Raw genomic sequence first — 18,779 nt, forward strand, 5'->3', positions numbered from 1 at the left:
GCGTGGCAAGAGGGCAGTCTCTCTCAGCAATTAAGGGGGTGCACACAGGAAGAATAATGTCTGGCCCCCGGAGAGGGAGTAGGGATTTATCAGGGGCCAGCACGGCTAAGCGGAGTTTGACGTCTACATCTCTTCTGAAGGGAAGGGAGCTGGCTGACACCTCCTGGTCCCACAGAGGCAGCCTCCTTAGCTCCGCCTTCTGCTTTTCCTACCACCTGTTCCTCCTCCGTATCTCCCTCCCTGACTGTCCCTCCACCGCACCAACTCTCCCCACCTGCTCTGGATCTCTGCCTTTATCAGTGGCCATGCATTTTGCTTGGATGACCACCTGCCTTCTTGATGCAGGTGTCCTAGCTCTGTCTGACCTTGCCCCGCCCCCCGTAAACCACCCTCCACACTGGCTATTACAAGTCTGGTCATTTCACATATGTCTCCACCTCCTGCTTCCTGCTTTTATATCCTTCTATGGCTTCCTACTGCCTGCAAAATAAACAGCCAACTCAGCCTTGCTGACCTCATCCTCTGTACTCTTTTTTTTTTTTAATTTTTTAAATGTTTTATTTATTTTTGATACAGAGAGAGACAGAGCATGAGAGGGGGAGGGGCAGAGAGAGAAGGAGACACAGAACCGGAAGCAGGCTCCAGGCTCTGAGCTAGCTGGCAGCACAGAGCCTGATGCAGGACTCGAACCCACGAACGTGAGATCTGACCTAAGCCGAAGTCAGAGGCTTAACCGACTGAGCCACCCATGCGCCCCTGTACTCTTTTTTTTTTTTTTTTTAAGAGTGAGCGAGAGAGCGAGAGAGAGAATCCTAAGCAGGCTCCATGCTTGATCCCAGGACCCTGGAATCATGACCTGAGCCCTAATCAAGAGGCAGACGTGTTTAACTAACTGACTGAGCCACCCAGGTGCCCCTCATCGTCTGTGCTCTTGCTATGATTCTATTTTGTTAAGAATAGATTATTGTGATATTATGATTTATAATAAGAAATATATATTTGGTTTTCATTCAGTTGCTGACACAGAGCTCCTAAAACCCTTCCTTTCTTCCTTTCTTTCTTAAAGGAGATGGAAATTTATTGAATACATTGCAAAGGAGCAGTGGACGGGACAGCAAAGGAGAGGCTGTCTGCTAACGTTTAGAATTTGCGTAATGATAAGAGAGGTAAAGATGTCTTCTATTATTCAAAACAAGCCTCTTTCAGCCACACCTGAGTTTGTTATGTTAATGAAGTCACAAATTGGAATGTTCCACAGGGTGGGGCTTGTCACCAGGAAGACCAAGTGATTAGAGGGTTGAATCTTTCAGCTCTGCCCACCGACCTCTGGGAAAGGGTTGAGGCTAGAAGCAAAGCTATATCAGATTTCTTAAACAAGTCAATTTTTTAGGCCAATATTTAATTTTTAACTTTAAGGTGCAAATAAATAGAAAGGGAAAACTACATTGACAACAGCTGCTAAGGAAGTACAAGAGCCAGAACAGAAATTCTTCAAAAACAGAAGAGACGGTCCCTAGAAGCTTGCAGGGTGGTGTTCCGTGGGTCTGGCCCGCACCCCAGGCCCACGCAGAGACGCAGAAGGGGCCACTGGCCCCGAGGAGGATGGCTGCCAGCAGGGTCTGGTTCAGGAATTCCGGTAAGTTCCCTTCTTACAAAACAAGGATGTGGACCAACTGCCTCGTATACTTGAGCAAATGCACCTCAGGAGACCCTGGAAGGTCACACTGGCCTTGGAATCGCCCAGGCCCTGAGTCAAAGGCTTTGCAAACCTGAAGTTCCACAGGTAACTTCTAGAAACACATCTCCACTTCCCAGATGGCAGATTTGGCACAGCACAGTTTGGGGAGGGTGAGGCTGCTGCTGGGCAGAAACGAGGCTGCAAAGAGATGGTTCTGGGCCCCTGTTGGCTGATCCCACTCTGATGGTGCCAGGAGCCCTGCCAGGACTCCTCATGGTGCAAGAATTAAAAAAAAATTTCTTAATCTTTATTTTTGAGAGGGGGGAGGGGCACAGAGAGACAGAGACACAGAATCTGCTAAATGATAACCCAGAATCCTCGGACCAACTAAAGAGACGCTGAATCTGAAGCAGGCTCCAGGCTCTGAGCTGTCAGCAGGGCTCAAACTCGGACTGGGAGATGGTGACCTGAGCTGAAGTCTGACACTTAATGGACTGAGCCACCCAGGCGCCCCCTCACAGTGCAAGAATTTTAAAGAGCTGGTCCCCCGCCCTAACTGCTTGGCTTTCGTGGCAGAGAAAGCCTTGGATGCCTCTGCGGGAGGGTTGCCTCACCCCTCATGCCCACACCTCTCTAGGAGGTGGCTGTAGGTGCGGCTGCAAGGTCAAGGGCACAACTGCAGACTCCCATGAAGAGGGCTCTCACTGCCCAAGAACCCATTGAACATGGCTGATTGCAAAAGTAGCAACCACTAGGAGAGCTTACAAATAAATACGTGTATGCATATATACATTTCTAGAAGGTCCATCTTAGGAACACGACTGCACCCCAGCTGTGGGGCCCCTCCCCTCAAGAGCCTGCAGTGTGGCTGCCAGATCAACACAGGGTCTGGAGTCTCGTTTTTCTTAGAGTGGTTGAACAAATCAATTTGATGAGCTTCCCAGTTGGTGAACGTATCCTCCAGAAGGTGGACACATCCCAGTTTTGGGGACAGACGCTCTTGAGCTCAGGACCCTTCCAAACCATACTCTTAGTACTCCTTCATCTGGCTCTTCATCTCTATCCTTTATAATATCCTTCGTAGTAAACTGGTAGATGTGAGCAAATGTTTCTCAGAGCCACTCTAGCAAATTCATTGAACGCAAGGAGGGAGTTGTGGGAATTTCCTAGGTACAGCTGAAGTGGGGAGAAGTCTTGTGGGACCAAGCCCTCAACCTATGGGATCCGAACTGCCACTGTCTCCAGGTCAGAGCTGAGCTAAATTGCCAGACACCTGGTCAGTGTCCACGGAGATTGGAGAATTGCTAAGTGGTGCTGGGAAAAACACTCCAGAGTCACATGATTACTAATTACTTCCACATATCTGTCGACTGTTCACTTCCCATCACCCGCCACATTTTCTTAGTTCCTTTGTCTCCTTACAGAATTTATGTAAATGTAAGCAAAACCAATACCTAGTCCCTTTTGTACAAATGGTAGGTTTGGGCTACACATCCTCAAGTCACAAATCCAGTGGGCCCGCCAGGCACAGCTGACCACTCCAGGCAGAGCTAGCACTTTGGGCTCCCAGGGACACACTCACATATGATTAAGAGCCCACCATCCTCCAGGGACTTCCTCTTTATTACATCTTCAAGGACCCTCTTTCCAAAGTCACATTTCAACGTGCTTGGGGGTTAGGACTCCAATAATGGGGTTTTAGAGTGGTGGGGGGGGGGGTTTGGAGCCAGTGGACAAGAAAGAATTCTTGAAGACGTCTTTGGTGCAAAAAAGCGGATTTTACTAAAGCACAGGGACAGGACCCGTGGGCAGAAAGAGCTGCACTGGGGGTGTGAAGAGTGACTGTTTCTATACTGTGGGGTTGGGGGAGGTAAAGTCAAGAGGAAGTTTCTTAAAGGGATTTCCATCTGCTAAAGAAGACTCCTAGATGCTGGAGGCCTAGCTATTGTGAAGCTAAGGTTGTTTTTCCCTCTAGTGGAGGGAGATCCTTAAGACAGTAGGGAGTTCCTGGAGACTAGGCTATTGATAAGGTTGTCCTTATTTTTGGTAATTGTACTAAGATATTTGTAAACTGGTGGAGACTCATATTGGTTTAACCCTTTGTTTTCTGTCCTTTGTTGTTGGGCAGCCAGGAGCTCCTATCCCACCTTGTGGGGGGCGGTGTGTGTGCTAGCTTGTGGTTGGCCCTCAGCTTGCCTTATGGTCCTCATCACTACCACTCTTAATGTGCTGGATCAACTCTACCCAGACTGGTGCCTGCAAGAGTCTCCTGGACATATCTTGCCTTGGAGGACAAGATCAGCCCCTAATCAAATCGGATTCCTTACATCTGGCCAGAAGGGAACCCAGGGAGATCATTGATAAAAACAAAGACATTCAGAGATGTGCACTGCCTCTTAAGAAAAATGAAGAGAGGGGCACCTGGGTGGCTCAGCTGGATAAGCATCTGACTTCAGCTCAGGTCATGACCTTGGGGTTTGTGAGTTCGCCCGTGTCGGGCTCTGTGCCGACAGCTCAGAGCCTGGAGCCTGCTTCAGATTCTGTGTCTCTCCCTCTCTCTGCCCTTCCCATGCTCATGCTCTGCCTCTCAATAATAAATGAATGTTAACAAGAAATTTAAAAAAAAAAAGAAAAGGAAAATGAAGTGAGTGTCCTTCAGATGTGCCAGGGCTAAGCTAAGGATAGGTGTGTGAGCAAGCAGACATGATGGTTTTGTTTAACTGTCTGGGCACATTGGACAGCCATCCAAATTCTCCAATGCTAATCTTATGAACAGAGGAAAATAAAAATACTCAGACTGCTCCATGGGGGTCCAACTGTCATTATTAGGGGTTGCAGACACCTAATGTGAACAGTGATCATTAACTAGTTACTGACAGAGGATGTCTGGTGGGTACCAGCTGTTTTTGTGGGCTGGGAGGAAAACTTCGAGAACTTGGTGAAATCCTGGAAACTTTGTCACAGATCATTTGGCCATAGTTCTACAAGGTCCTTTTGTATAGCTTTGGTTATTTTAGTGGATTCCAAGTAGAATGGCCCTAGAAGATCCCTCCCTATGTTCTACTGATTTAAGGTCTAAAGTTTAGATTAGTGGTTTTATCTCACATGATAAATCTAATGCAGCGGTAGTGGCAATCTAGAGTGCTGTGTTGAGAAGGATTCTGAGGTTCCATGCTTGGCAATGTTCTCAATTCTTTCTGGAATCTGCACCCCTATTCTTCCAGGAATTCCCTTTCCTTTCTGGTCTAACCTTGCGAATCTAACAGGAGCCCCATGTTTTTATGTAGTCTATTTGCTTGACACAGCTGAGTGGCCTGATTCCTGGTGGCATCTGACCCATATTGGGCCAAAGTCCTTTAATCTATAGTGGAGTGAGTCAGTTCCTCCCTCTGCTGTGAGAAGAGAAGGAATATTGGTATCTGAAGGAAGAGGGAAGGAATCTGACACATTGAAAAACAGGCAGAGAGGCGGGTTAAGGGAATCCTGGTGGCCTCCAGTCCCAGGTGGCATGTAGTAGGTGGTGTAGGTATGTCCCTCCCTGGACTGAGGTTTGATTGTTAACTTCATCTTTGCATTGCAGGAGCCAATCAGTCCCCATTTCTCTCAAGCTGCTGTGTTAGTGAGGATTCTCCGGAGAAACAGATCCAAATGGATATATAGAGATAAATACCAGAAGAAATTTATTATAGGAATTGGTACATGAAGTTATGGGGGTCAAAAAGTCCTATGAACCAGGAAAGCTGGTGGTGTAATTCTGAATCTGAAGGCCTGGGAACTTGGGGGCAGGGGGAGCTGATGTAAGCCCTGAGAGTCTGAAAGCCTGAGGACCAGGAGTGCCAATGTCTGAGGGCACAAGATGGATGTTTCAGCTCAAGGAGAAAGACAGTAATTTCCTCCCTCTTTTTGTTCCCCCCTCAACAGACTGGATGATGCCCACCACATTGAGGAAGACCCTCTGCTTTACTCAGTTCACCAAATGCTGATCTCCTGGAAACACCCTCGCAGACACACCCAGAAAATAGTGTTTTCCCAGCTGTCTGGGTGTCCCATAGCCCAGTCCAGTTGACACATAAAAATCAACCATTGTAACCAGTGTGAACCGGTTTCTGTTGCTTGTTCTGGATGATACACTCCCCAGCTTTGGCTGGGGGACAATGTGAGGTCCCTGGGACCTTCTCCAGCCTAGTGGAGCCCGGAGATGTAGCCACTCACCCTGTCTCTGAGGCCCTGGGCTTCAGATGAACGGAGCCTCTGTCTGCATAGTGGGAAGTTGAGGCAGGCAGAGAATGCTCAAAACACCTGCTACTTACACCCGCCCACCCAGGCAGCCTGTAACATGGAGATTTTGCAATGATAGAGAGTGAAAGCAGAATTCAAAAATAAACTCCGTTAGCTTCTTTCTCAAACTCTGTGGATATCCAGGATGTGCTAAATGTGTAAAGCAGAGTACCACATCCTCCAACCTCTCCAGGGACCAAGGGTTCTAAGGTCATGCATTTGGACAAGTACCCATTTCTTACATTTGATGAAACTTACCCCAAGGCATTGGGGAAAATAAAATGAAGACCTACACATCAGAATGGACCATGTCAGGAATGTCAACAGTCCAGCTACAAACCCAGGTAATGAGTGAGCGAGTTGGATGTCTGATCATTGCTAGACTTTGGGAAGTTTCCCCCAGAAACAGGAGCAGTGCTGGGCAGGCAAGGTCTTGACTTTAGAGCAGCATGAGGTTTGAAGGGCTTGCTTTTTTATCTGGCACTAGGTAACTGGCAACGCCTGAAACTGGGCCCTAGAGGAACTGGGAAAGGGTGAGAACATTTTCCAGGTGGCCCCAATTCAAGGCCACCTTGTCTGTTGGCTCCTACCTCTCTGGGTTTCCTGGCATACATTCTCTATCACAGTCAGGCTCATTTCTACCCCCATGCTCCCTGCTTGTTCCCACCCTAGTACTTTGGCTTATGGTATACCCCCAGCGCTTCTGGAATACTCTTCACCATTCTAAACCCACCATCTCAGGTGATCTCAGTGGAACAAGTATAGGACGATCAATTACAGGATAAGCACTGCACACCCCCAGGGGCTCCATCCAGAGTCTGTGTTCAAGATGTGCAGGAACACTCAGCAGATTGTGCCGAAGGAGGTCCCGAGCCAGGCTTTGAGGTTAGACGGACCCAGGTTGAAGCTTAGCTCTGCTTACGTAGTTATTAGCTATATAACTTTGGACAAAATGTTAACTCTTGGTGCCTCGTGTATTCATCTGCAAAAATGGGGAAGTGCCATATTTTATTGATTCTAAGATCCACAGTTTTTCACATTTCACATCTCTGAAATTGGGCCGTATCTCACAACTGATGGCATGCTCTATTTTTAAGCAGGAGCATTTCTTTCTTTCTTGGTGGTAACAAAATCCTATATATATTGATTGATACCATTGTAGACTTGCTGAAATTTGGAAATAGTATCTACCTCACAGGAGGATGGGTAAGATTTCACCTGGGAAGCGTAGTGTCTAGCCTGTATTCCCTCAGCCCACTCGGTGGGGTCACCTGAAGCTTCGGTGAGCAGTCCCTGTACTTTTATTTTTTCATTTAGAATTTTTATGAATTTTTATGCATGCGAGTGACCTTGATGTCCAATTCACATGGCCATAAGCAAAAGTAACATATAGTACAGCCAAACAGTTCTTGCCTAACTTAGCTTCTGTTTCTCGCATTGTGGTTTTTATGTTGTTGTTTTTCCAAAGATCAGTTCCTTAAAATGGATGATCCTGGAATATGTATAAAGAAAATACTTCTGAAAGGTGAGGATTTTAAATAGTAGACTTCCAGGGCCACCTGGGTCACTCGGTTGGTTAAGTGTCTGACTTTGGCTGAGGTCATGATCCCGTGGTTTTTGAGTTTGAGCCCTGCGTCATGCTCTGTGCTGACAGCTCGGAGCCTAGAACCTGCTTCGGCTTCTATGTTCCCCCCCCCCACCCCGTTTGAGCTCTGTCTTTCTCTCAAAAGCATAAAACATTAAAAAAAATTAAACAGTAGACTTCTTTATCCTTCTAACTGCTGACCCCACCATGGTAGGCATAGCACCTCATGGCTCCTGCTTGCCTTCTTTTCCCATGTGCACTCTGAGCTGTAACTTACACTCTTCAGCTCTGAGTGGGATCAGGGCGAGCCTGAGGCTCTACCTGAGATCGCGCTCTTGTCTGCCCTTTCCTCCGTCCTGTCTTCTTCCACACCCGTATCCAGTTTCTCGCAGGAGCGTTTCTCTAACAAGCCACAGGAATCTCTGTCTCTAGGTCTGCTTCTAAGACCGTCCCTCCAAGAAGGGGATCAGTGGCTTTAGCAAAATGTAATGTCTAGAAGCAAAGCTGCATTCATGATTGTGTGACATTTTCCCCGTCTCATGCTTGGGAGGTCCTGGACTCCCACTATTTTATATTGTCACTCGGATTATGTGAGAGTTTCTATTCCTGGGCACCTTGCCAACTTAATACTATCAGGTTTGGGTGTTTTCTTTTCCCCATTCTAATAGATGGAAGACCTCAGTTTTAAAAATCAGGTCAATGGGGGCACCTCAGTGGCTCAGTCGGTTGATTTTGGCTCAGGTCATGATTCCAGGGTCATGCGATCGAGCCCCGTGTCAGGCTTCTCGCCAGGTGAGTGTGGAGCCTGTTTAAGATTCTCTTTCCTGGGGCGCCTGGGTGGCTCAGTCGGTTGAGCATCCGACTTTGGCTCAGGTCATGATCTCACAGTTCAGGGGTTAGAGCCCTGCATCGGACTCTGTGCTGACAGCTCAGAGCCTGGAGCCTGGAGCCTGGAGACTGCTTTGGGTTCTATGTCTCCCTCTCTCTCTGCCCCTCCCCCACTCACACTGTCTCTCTGTTTAGAAAATAAATATTAAAAAATTTTTTTAATTAAGAAAAAAAAATTCTTTTTCCCTCCTTCTGCCCCTCTCCCCTGCTCGTACTCTCTCTCTCTCAAAAAGAAAACAAAAGAAGAGAAAAGAAAAATCAGGTCAATTGAGCCATGTCAGTCCTCTACTTAAATCCTCTAGTGGCTCATATCACACCAAAAATAAAATTCAAGCCATTACACAGCCTATAGGGCTCTTCTTATCCAGTTCCTGACGGCCCCTCTGACCCCTTCTTTCTCTGTTCTTCCTCTCCAACTGCTTTGGTCTTCATGCTCTTCCTGAGACCTGCCATAATGCCCCACCTCAGGGCCTCTGAGAACCTTGCTGGTTCTCTGGCCTGGAATGCTCTTTCTTTGGATTTTCACAGGGGCAGCTTCCTTCCAGACATTCTGGTATCAGATATAAGCCACCTCTACAGAAGGGCCTGTACTGGCCTCTCCGCCTAATATTGCCCATCCTCCACCCCTACCTTCACATAACTCCCATGTTACCTGGCTTTATTTTCTTCTTCTTCATGTCTCTCATCATGAAGTGAAATTATTTCAACTATTTATTTATTTATTTATTTATTTATTTTAATGTTTTATTTACTTTTGATACAGAGAGAGACAGAGCATGAGAGGGGGCGGGGCAGAGAGAGCAGGAGACACAGAACCGGAAGCAGGCTGCAGGCTCCGAGCTAGCTGTCTGCACAGAGCCCGATGCGGGGCTCGAACCCACAAACGTGAGATCCGACCTGAGCCGAAGTCGGAGGCTCAACCGACTGAGCCACCCAGGCGTCCCTCAACTATTTATTATTTAAAAATTGTACCTCCTGGGGCACCTGGGTGGCTCAGTCGGTTGAATGTCCGGCTTCGGCTCAGGTCATGATCTCGCGATTTGTGGGTTCGAGCCTCGTGTCCAGCTCTGTGCTGACAGCCCAGAGCCTAGAGCCTACCTTCAGATTCTGTGTCTCCCTCTCTCTCTGACCCTCCCCTGCTCGTGCTGTCTCTCTCTCAAAAGTAAACACACACACACATACACACACGTACATGCACGCACACACACACACACACACACACACAATTGTACCTCCTTCTCGAGGTACCATATGCATGTAGTAAAGTACATACATCTTATGTGTACAGCTCAATGAATTTTTACACATGTATATACATAGCTACTTCCTGTTTCAGGACACAGAATATTTCCAGTGCTCCAGAAAGCTCCCACTGCCTCTTCCTTCAAAGGTAATCACTGTCCTGATTTATTGTATTCATTTTGCTAGTGTCGAAATGTCATATAAATGGAATCCTGTGGTTTGCACTCCTTTTGTCCAAATGCTTTAATTCATCATTGTTTGTGAAATTCATCCACATTTTTGAATGTGGATGTGTGGGATAAGCGTGTTCTTTTTTATTGCTATGTAATATTCCACTGTTTAAATAGACCTCAATTTATTTATCCATTCTTCTGATGATGGACCTGATGGTTGTTCCTGATTTGGAGCTATTGGATAATGCTGCTATGAACATTTTTTAAAAGTGTTTATTTATTTATTTATTTTTTTAAGAGAGAGACAGAGTGCAGGGATAGGGGAGGTGTAGAGAGAGAGGGAGAAACAGAATCCAAAGCAGGCTCCAGGCTCTGAGCTGTTATCACAGACCCTGACACGGGGTTCAAACCCACAAACCATAAGATCATGACCTGAGCCAAAGTCAGGTGCTCAACCGACTGAGCCACCCAGGTGCCCCTGCTATGGACATTTTTATACATATCTTTTGACAGATACACATTCATTTCTCTTGTGTGTATGCCTGAGAATGGAATTGCTAGATCATAAGGTAGGATTATTCTTATCAGCTATTTATTCCTCTACGTGTTTGTTATTGTTCCCATTAGACTCCCAAGTTCTGCTGAAGGTGGGAAACAAGCATGTCTTGTTCACCACGGTATTTTCAGCATGTAACACAGTGTCTACCACATTGTAGATGATCATTAAATATAGGTTAAAAAAAATGAAACATCAGCTCAGAATAAGTTGTGGTGGAGCCAGAACTAGATCTAACTCTTCCTGACTTCTACCCTCTGCAAGCTGGGATTTGGAAGCCAACCTGACTCAGAAGGAGACAAAGCTGCAGGTGCTGAGCTGGTTTCACATCCCATTATTCTTTGAAGAAAAAGCACTCCCTCTCCCTCTCTTGGCCTGCATTGTCACAGCTTGAAATATTCTTTTGATTATGAGAACATTTCCCATTAAGTGTACGTCTCCAGCCCTCCCCCACGATTTATGTGCTCATAACTCTAGGATCTGTCACAATCAGTGTTACAAAAGTGTATCTGAATGTAATGAAATAACTTGGTAAGAAACGTGGCAAGGAGACAGTCAGAATTTTCTCTTGCTTTACAAACCATCCCCAGGGGATGGGTGTATATAAATCAGCACCTCCCTTAATTAAGTAAAACATTTTAAGGAAAAAACAAATTAATTACCACTTCATGGTACCACCCCAGCCGATTACCCAAATGGTTCACGTTCCATAAACCTCTGCTTGAATGTAGAACTAATTATCACTCTTTTGGTTTGTTTATATTTCCCAATACTGCAAAGATCTGTATTAAAAGTGGGTGGTATGGGATTTTTTTTTTTTTGCACTTTCAAGATGACGCAAGTTGTCACAGAATTGAGAAGTAAGTTTGTGTTTGTTTTTGTTTTGTTTTTTTTTAAGCTGAAAATACAGGGTACATAGAATGTGGAGCATCCAGATGGGGAAATAGAAATAATCTTGGGAGGGGTGCTTGGATGTCTCTGTCAGCTCAGGTCATGATCTCCCAGTTCTTGAGTTCAAGCCCCACATTGGGATTCTCTCTCCCTCTCTCTCTGCCCCTCCCCAGCTTGCTCTCTGTCTCTCTCTCTCTCTCTCTCTCTCTCTCTGTCTCTCTCTCTCTCTCTCTCAAAATAAATAGATAAACATAAAAAAAAATAGAAATGCTCTTGGGATTTTTATACAGTGGTGGGAAGAAGCTTGTAGGGTATAGAATGTGTGAAGCTTTGGCCTGGATCAGTTAATGACTTGCTGTGTAATCTTGAGCAGCAACTGGATATCTGGGGTTTCTGTCTGGGTGGTTGAACCTCTTTCATCCAGCCTCCTGTCCCCACTATGAATCCATGCCTCTTGCAAGTAGTCCCACCAAGAGGTGAGAATCCTGTTATCTATGAGCTATTGTCCAACCTGATCTGATGTCTGTCCTTTTTTTTTTTTTTTAAATGTTTTTTAATTTATTTTTGAGAGACAGAGAGAGACAATGTGAGCCAGGGAGGGCCAGAGGGAGAGGGAGACACAGAATCTGAAACAGGCTCCAGGCTCTGAACCAGCCGCCAGCACAGAGCCTGACGCGAGGCCCGAACCCACGAACCATGAGATCATGACCTGAGCCGAAGCCGGATGCTTAACTGACTGAGCCACCCAGGCGCCTCCCCGCTTTTTTTTTAAATTTTTTTTTATGTTCTGATGTCCTTTTTAATGTTCCTTTCTGCTAACTCTGTCCTCACCCTTACCCCATGGTATACCCATTATATTTGATCCAGACAGATTCCTGTGGCCAGGGCTTCTGTTAACTACTGCTTCATCTAGTCCCATCCCAAGGTGGCCCTACCCATCCTGGCCTCTTGCATCTGGTTCTCTTCTGACTGATCAAGTTACCTGCAGGATGCCCAGGCCTAGCTTTGACTCTTCTGCAGTATTTGGGGGGGGCGGGAAGAGGGGTCTCAAAGGCATCAAACATGGCTGGTGTTGGGAACCCCCCTCCAGCTGTGTTCCTTGTTCTAAGTTCAGAGCCACATGTCTGCTCCTCGTGGGTAGAAAGCCATACCCTAACCTGCCCTTGCACCTCTGCCACTTGCCTCGCATGGCCGTGTATACTGTAGGCATTCAATCACTGTTGAGTCACCATCTGCATAACCAGAAAGATATAATAATCTAACTCTTCAAGACATTTTTATTAATGGTGTGCCTGGGTGGCTCAGTCAGTTGAGTGTCCGACTTCGGCTCAGGTCATGATCTCACGGTTTGTGGGTTCGAGCGCCACACCGGGCTCTGTGCTAACCACTAGCTCACATCCTGGAGCCTGCTTTGATTCTGTGTCTCTTTCTCTCTCTGCCCCTCCCCTGTTCACACTGTCTCTCTCTCTCAAAAATAAATACATGTAAAAAAATTTTTTTTAAATTATTATTAAGGTATGAATTGTACATAGTAAAGTACATACATTATGAATGTATGACCCAATCAATTTTTACTTTGTGTAGACCCATGTAATTCACACCTATGTCAAGACATGGAATACTTCCAGCCCCCCACCTTCCGGTCAAAAGTTCCTTCACAGTTAATACCTTAAAGTGAACCATTATTCTGATTTGTGTCACTGAAGAGTGGTTTTGCCTATTCTTGAATTTCATATAAATGCAATCACCTGGTATCTAGTTTTGTGTGTGTCTTTCTGGCTTCTTTTGCTCCTCTGCTGTGACTGTGAGATTCATCCTCAACGCATAGAGCAGTATTTTTGAACTCTTTAAGATTAAAAAAAATTTTAAAGTGATTATTCTAGTGATTTCTCGTTGTTGGTATCTAGTTTGATAGTATGTCAAATGCCTTTTAAAAAATAACCAAATGCCAAGATATTTGCAGACTTAATGCTGTCATGAGAGTATGTAACCCCCACCAAAAGGTGTAATTTAGGTCTTGAGAGTACTCAAGGGTGTTCAAGTTCCAAACGGAGCAGGGATGAGTTTGATTAGGAAAGCGTCGGACCACATTCCTTCTCTCTTGAGAACCTTTCAGGGCATCTTTTTGTTGCTTTCATTTTTATTTCCTAGGCTACTAGAGAAGCTGAGTGTCTTTTCTTGGGATCATTTGTCATCTATGTTCCCTCTCGTCCTGCAGGGACCTTCTCTGGAGGACTTGGGGAGTGGGGAGGTTGGAGGCTGCTTCCTCTGGGGAACTCGGGGAAGGGATAGGAATGACCTGGACACCCCTTTTGAGATTGTCCCCAAAAGGGCCACTCACCCCTGGGCCCAAGGAAAATCAGTGCTCAGGGAAGGTGGGGGAGAGTCAGGCTCCACTGTCTCTCGGGGTCAGACTCAGACATTGCCTGTCGCCATAGGGCCCTCAGTATCAAGGCTCCTCGCCTTCAGTCTCGAGTGTCTCAGCAATTGATGTCTGGGGTCACACTAGAGGCTCCAATCCAGCTAGCTTAGGGTGGACCCAGCAATCTGATATTCTATTATTTATTTTATTTTTTAAAAAGATTTTATTTTTAAGCAATCTCTACACCCAACATGGGGCTCAGACTTACAACCCTGAGATCCAGAGTCACACGCTCTGCCGACTGAGCCAGCCAAGTGCCCCAATCTGATGTTTTAAAGCTCTCCAAGTGATTCCCTAGGATGGTCTGGAGCCAAACTGCTTGAATTTTAATTCCAGCTCTGCCTGTTATTATTGTGACCCCAGGCAAGTGATGTGCCATAATTTCCTCTTGCGTTCTGGCTCTCTGTCTGTACAATGGGGATAAAATAGTATTGGTAGAATTAATTGCGTTAATGCACTAATGTTTGTACAGCACTTAGAAGAGTGCCCAGCAGAAAATAAGCCCTCAAAGAGTTGGCCTCTACCTCCACCACCACTGTCATCATCATCATTTACAGTAGCACTACTGCTTTATACTCCCTTTAGACACAGGGAAACTGAGGACCAGAGAGGGACACTGGCTTCTCCAAGATCACGCAATGAGCCACGGGTGGCTTTCCCCTTGGGGCTATGTTCCCTCACCTGTCCACAGAGCCAGCTAGGATGAAGGAGACCAGCGGGGTCCCCTCTTCTCCTCCTCTTCCTGGGTCTACGTGGGGCTGGAAAGAACCCGGGGCACCTCTGGACTTCTAAAGTTAAGACCAATATCTTTTACCAGTATCAAATCCTACCACTTCCACCTCGACGATGTCTCTGGAATCCAAGCCCCTGCCACATCTGAGGTCAGGTCACCGTCATCTTGCCTGGACAGCTGCACTAGTCCCTCCCTGGTGTTTCTGTTGCCACTTGATCCCCTTTGCTTCATTCTAGAAACACACTGGTCCCCCAGAGTGATTGCTGTAAATCACAGACCAAATTGGGTCATATCCTGGCTTAAAACTCTCCAAGCGGGACGCCTAGGTGGCTCAGTCGGTTAAGCCTCCGACTTTGGCTCAGGTCATGATCTCACATTAGTGGGTTCGTGCCCCGCATCAGGCTCTGTGCTGACAGCTCTTAGCCTGGAGCCTGCTTTGGATTCTGTGTCTCTCTGTCTCTCTGCCCCTCCCCCTCTCATGCTCTGTTTCTCTCTGTCTCAAAAATAAATAAAAAGCACTTAAAAAAAAAAACCCTCTCCAACTAGAGGTGCCTGGATGGCTCAGTTGGTTAAGTGTCCAACTCTTGGTTTTGGCTCAGGTCATGATCTTGTGGTTTGTGAGTCTGGGCCCAACATTGGGCTCTGCGCTGACAGCATCAAGCCTTCTTGGGATTCTCTGTCTCCCCCTCTCTCTGCCCTTCCCCTGCTCAATCTCTCTCTCTCTCTCTCTCTCTCTCTCTCTCAAAAAAAAAAAATATTTAAAAAAAAAAAAGGAAGGACATTCTGTCACAGGATACAACATGAGTGAAGCTAGTGGATATTCTATGAAGTGAAATAAGCCAGTGACAAAAGGACAAATATTTTATGAGGCCACTTACATGAGGTACCTAAAGTAGTGAGATTCAGGGCACCTGGGTGGCTCAGTTGGTTAAGTGTCTGACTCTTGGTTTTGGCTCCGGTCATGATCTCATGGTTTGTGGGTTTGAACCCCACATGGGGCTCCATGCCACCAGCGTGGAGCCTGCCAGCATGGAGAAGAGAGAATTAATTCTCTCCTCTCTCTGCCTGTCTTTCTCTCAAAATAAATATATAAAATAAACTTAAAAATAAATAAATAAGTAAGGTAGTCAGACTCAGAGAACCAGAGTAGATTGGTAGTTCCCCGGGGCTCAGGGAAGGTCAAATGGAGAGTTGTTGTTTGACAGAGAGTTTCAATTTTGCAAAATGAAAAAGTTTTAGAGATCTTTTGCACAACAATATGAACATATACCACTGAATTTTACACTTAGGAAACACTTAGAAATGGTTGAGCTGGGGGTGCCTGGCTGGCTCAGTGTGTAGAGCACGGGACTTGTGATCTCTGGGTCATAAGTTCAAGCCCCACATGGGGTGTAAAGATTGTTTTAAAAAATCTTTTAAGAAAAATGGTTAAGATGGTACATTTAAAAAAAGATTTTATCTTTAACTAATTTCTACATCCAGTGTGGGGCTTCAGGAAGAATTGCTGCCCAGAGTATGTGCCCCTGACACTTTTAATATCACCACCACCATAGCTACCATTTAACAAGGGCTGAGCACCATGCCAGGCAAGGTATATGCATCATTATCACAGTTAATCTTCATGATAAACCTGTATTATCCCCATTTTACAGATGAGGAAACTGAAGCTCAGAGAGGAAAGGTATCATGACCAAAATCACAGAGCTAGTAGATTGTGGCCCTGAGACTTAAAGCTTTTTAATTCAAGAGAAAACCTTTTGATCACTCATCTGTATTTCCCATACACCCCCAAATTACTGCATTGGGTCCATATATTGATTATTTTTCCATCTCCCCAATTAGGGCAGTGTCCTGTCTTTGCCATCCTGCTTCCTATGCACCATGTCTTGCCCAGTGCCCGGCACAAAGGGGGCGCACATTTTGTGGGAGTTTTACTGCATACCCTTGAGTAACTAGGTGTCAGTGTTATAACTCCCCTAATGCCACAGTTTCTAATCCCCTCCAAGAATTGGCAGATTGGCGATTGCAAAAGAAACATCCTCAGCTGATCAATAAATAATAGTGTTGGAGAATTTAAAATAAGAATCTGGATTATTAAAGTTACAAATCATTGGTCTTTATACCTTTAATAAAACATGCATCTATTAATAATGGATACTAGTTCTGGCCTGCTTATGCTGAAAAGGGAAAAAAAATGACCAGTTGAAAGATGCTAATATTTTTTTCTCCTTAGCGGGCTTGGCTGCCAACTGCTTCATTGACAAATTGCTCATCATTTAAAAAGGTTTAAAAATTTTAACAGCACAAAAGGGAAATTAAAGATGAGATGTTCAGCCTTGTGGGCCCTCAGTAAGAGATTGTTCCTTCTGGAGACACCTCTCTTCTGGGCTTTGGTGGACCTGCTTCTGCTGGCTCCTCTCCTAGTCCTCTTGCTGCCCCTTGTCAGCTCACTTTTTTTCCCACCTCTTCCTTGTTCCCTCTCCTCTCTCCTCCCTCCCTTTCTCCTATTCTCTTCTCCTCTCCTTTCCTCTCCTCACTTTACCTCCCTTGCCCTGAGTGACCTCACCTGCTCCTGTGACCACTAGTCATCATTTTTGCATGAAGGCAAGTCACTCAGTAGTAGAGATAGTCAAAGAGGAAACAAGAGGAGAGACCATGTGGGGCCTTGTAGGCCATGTAGTGCTTTGGCTTTTATTCCAAGCACGATGGTGCTACTGCAGGAGCAGAGGAATTCACGATATGACTTATGGCTTATAAGAAACATCTTTGGAGACTATGAGTAAAACAAACTGGAGGGTGAGAGGGGCAGGAGCAGGAAAAGCGTTTAGGAAAATACTGTTATGACCCAGGAAAGAGATAAAGGTAGTTTGGAATAAAGTAGAAGCAGTGAGGAGGTGTGAAGTGGTTCAGTACAGGATATATTTTGTATTCTAAAGGTAGAGGCCATAGGCTTTGCTGATGGACCAAAGGAGGGGATATAAAAAGAAGAGAAAGGAGTCAAGGATGTCCTCCAAGGGTTTTGGCCTGAGTAACCAAAAGCGGGGAGTGTTCATTTTCTGAGATGGGGAAGGCTGTGGGCAGAATAAGTTTGAGGATAAGGAACTTAGTCTTGGATGTGCTTCATTTGAGATGCTTGTTGGGAATAATTATGTAGACTGACTTATGTCCCCTTAAAACCCATATTTGTTTTAAGTTTATTTATTTCTTTTGAATGGAGAGAGAGTGTGTGCACGAAAGCAGCAGAGGGAGAAGGAGAGAGAATCCCAGGCAGGCTCTGCACTGGGGCTTGATCCCACAAACTGTGAGATCATGACCTGAGCTGAAACCAAGAGTCAGATGCTTAACTGACTGAAACACCCAGATGCCCCAAATTCCATGTTTTTGTTTTTGTTTTTAAGTAAGCTCTATGCCCAACATGGGGTTCGAACTCACAACCTTGAGATCAAGAGTTGCATGCTGTACCCAATGAGCCAGCCAGGTGTCCCTAAAATCCATATATTGAAGCCCTACCCCTCATTGTTACTATATTGTAGATAGGGATTTTAAGGAAGTAATTAAAGCTAAATGAGGTCAAAAAGGATAGGGCCTTAATCCAGTAGATTGATTTCCTTATAAGAAGAGGAAGAGCCACCCAGACATCTCTCTCCTCACACACACACACACACACACACACACAGGAAATACCATTTGAAGACACAGTGAGAAGGTGACTCTGTATAACCAACCCTGCTGGCACCTTGATCTTGGACTGCAGCCTCCAGAACTGGAAGAAAATAAATATATGTTGTTTAAGCCAGCAGTCTGTGGTATCTAGTTATGGCAGCCCAAAAATGACTAATACATTTAGTAATTATAAGTAAATGACACTTAGGGGATGTCTCAGAAGAGATGTAAAATTGGCAGTTGGACATATAGGTTCAAAATTTAGGAGAAAGACCCTGGCTATAGATATAAATTTGGGAATGATCATCAAGGGGATGGTCTTTAAAGTGAGATAAGATTGTCAATGAAGGTGATGTCACAGAGTTGAGAACTTGACAAAGGGCCAAACCCTATGACTTTCCCAGGTTTAGAGGTTGGGGAGATGAGGAAAATCAACAAAATGAGAAGTTGCCATTGAAGTGGGAGGGGAACCAAGAACTTAAATGGTCCTAGAAGCCAAATAAAGAATGGTCATCTATGTCCAATGCTACTGATGGGATAAGTAAGGTGAAAAATGAGGACTGACCATTGGATTCAGCAACTTGAAAGTTACCAGTGACCTCAACAAGAGCATTGGATTTAGTGTTGGGTTCCCTGATAGTAAAAAAAAAAAAAAAAAAAAAAAAAAAAA

General features: G+C 45.4%; 1 long non-coding RNA gene across 1 annotated transcript in view; it reads left to right on the top strand.

Moving 5' to 3' along the window:
• The first annotated feature begins 1,285 nt into the window (after window positions 1-1,285).
• Window positions 1,286-18,779, top strand: part of LOC115273686 — a 67,814-nt gene continuing 50,320 nt past the window's right edge. Inside the window, exons 1-2 of the long non-coding RNA XR_003900903.1 lie at window positions 1,286-1,636; window positions 5,600-6,300. This is a non-coding gene — a long non-coding RNA (uncharacterized LOC115273686). The remainder of the gene's footprint in view (window positions 1,637-5,599; window positions 6,301-18,779) is intronic.

Source organism: Suricata suricatta, chromosome 12, assembly GCF_006229205.1.
Source record: "Suricata suricatta isolate VVHF042 chromosome 12, meerkat_22Aug2017_6uvM2_HiC, whole genome shotgun sequence".
Lineage (NCBI taxonomy): Eukaryota > Metazoa > Chordata > Mammalia > Carnivora > Herpestidae > Suricata > Suricata suricatta.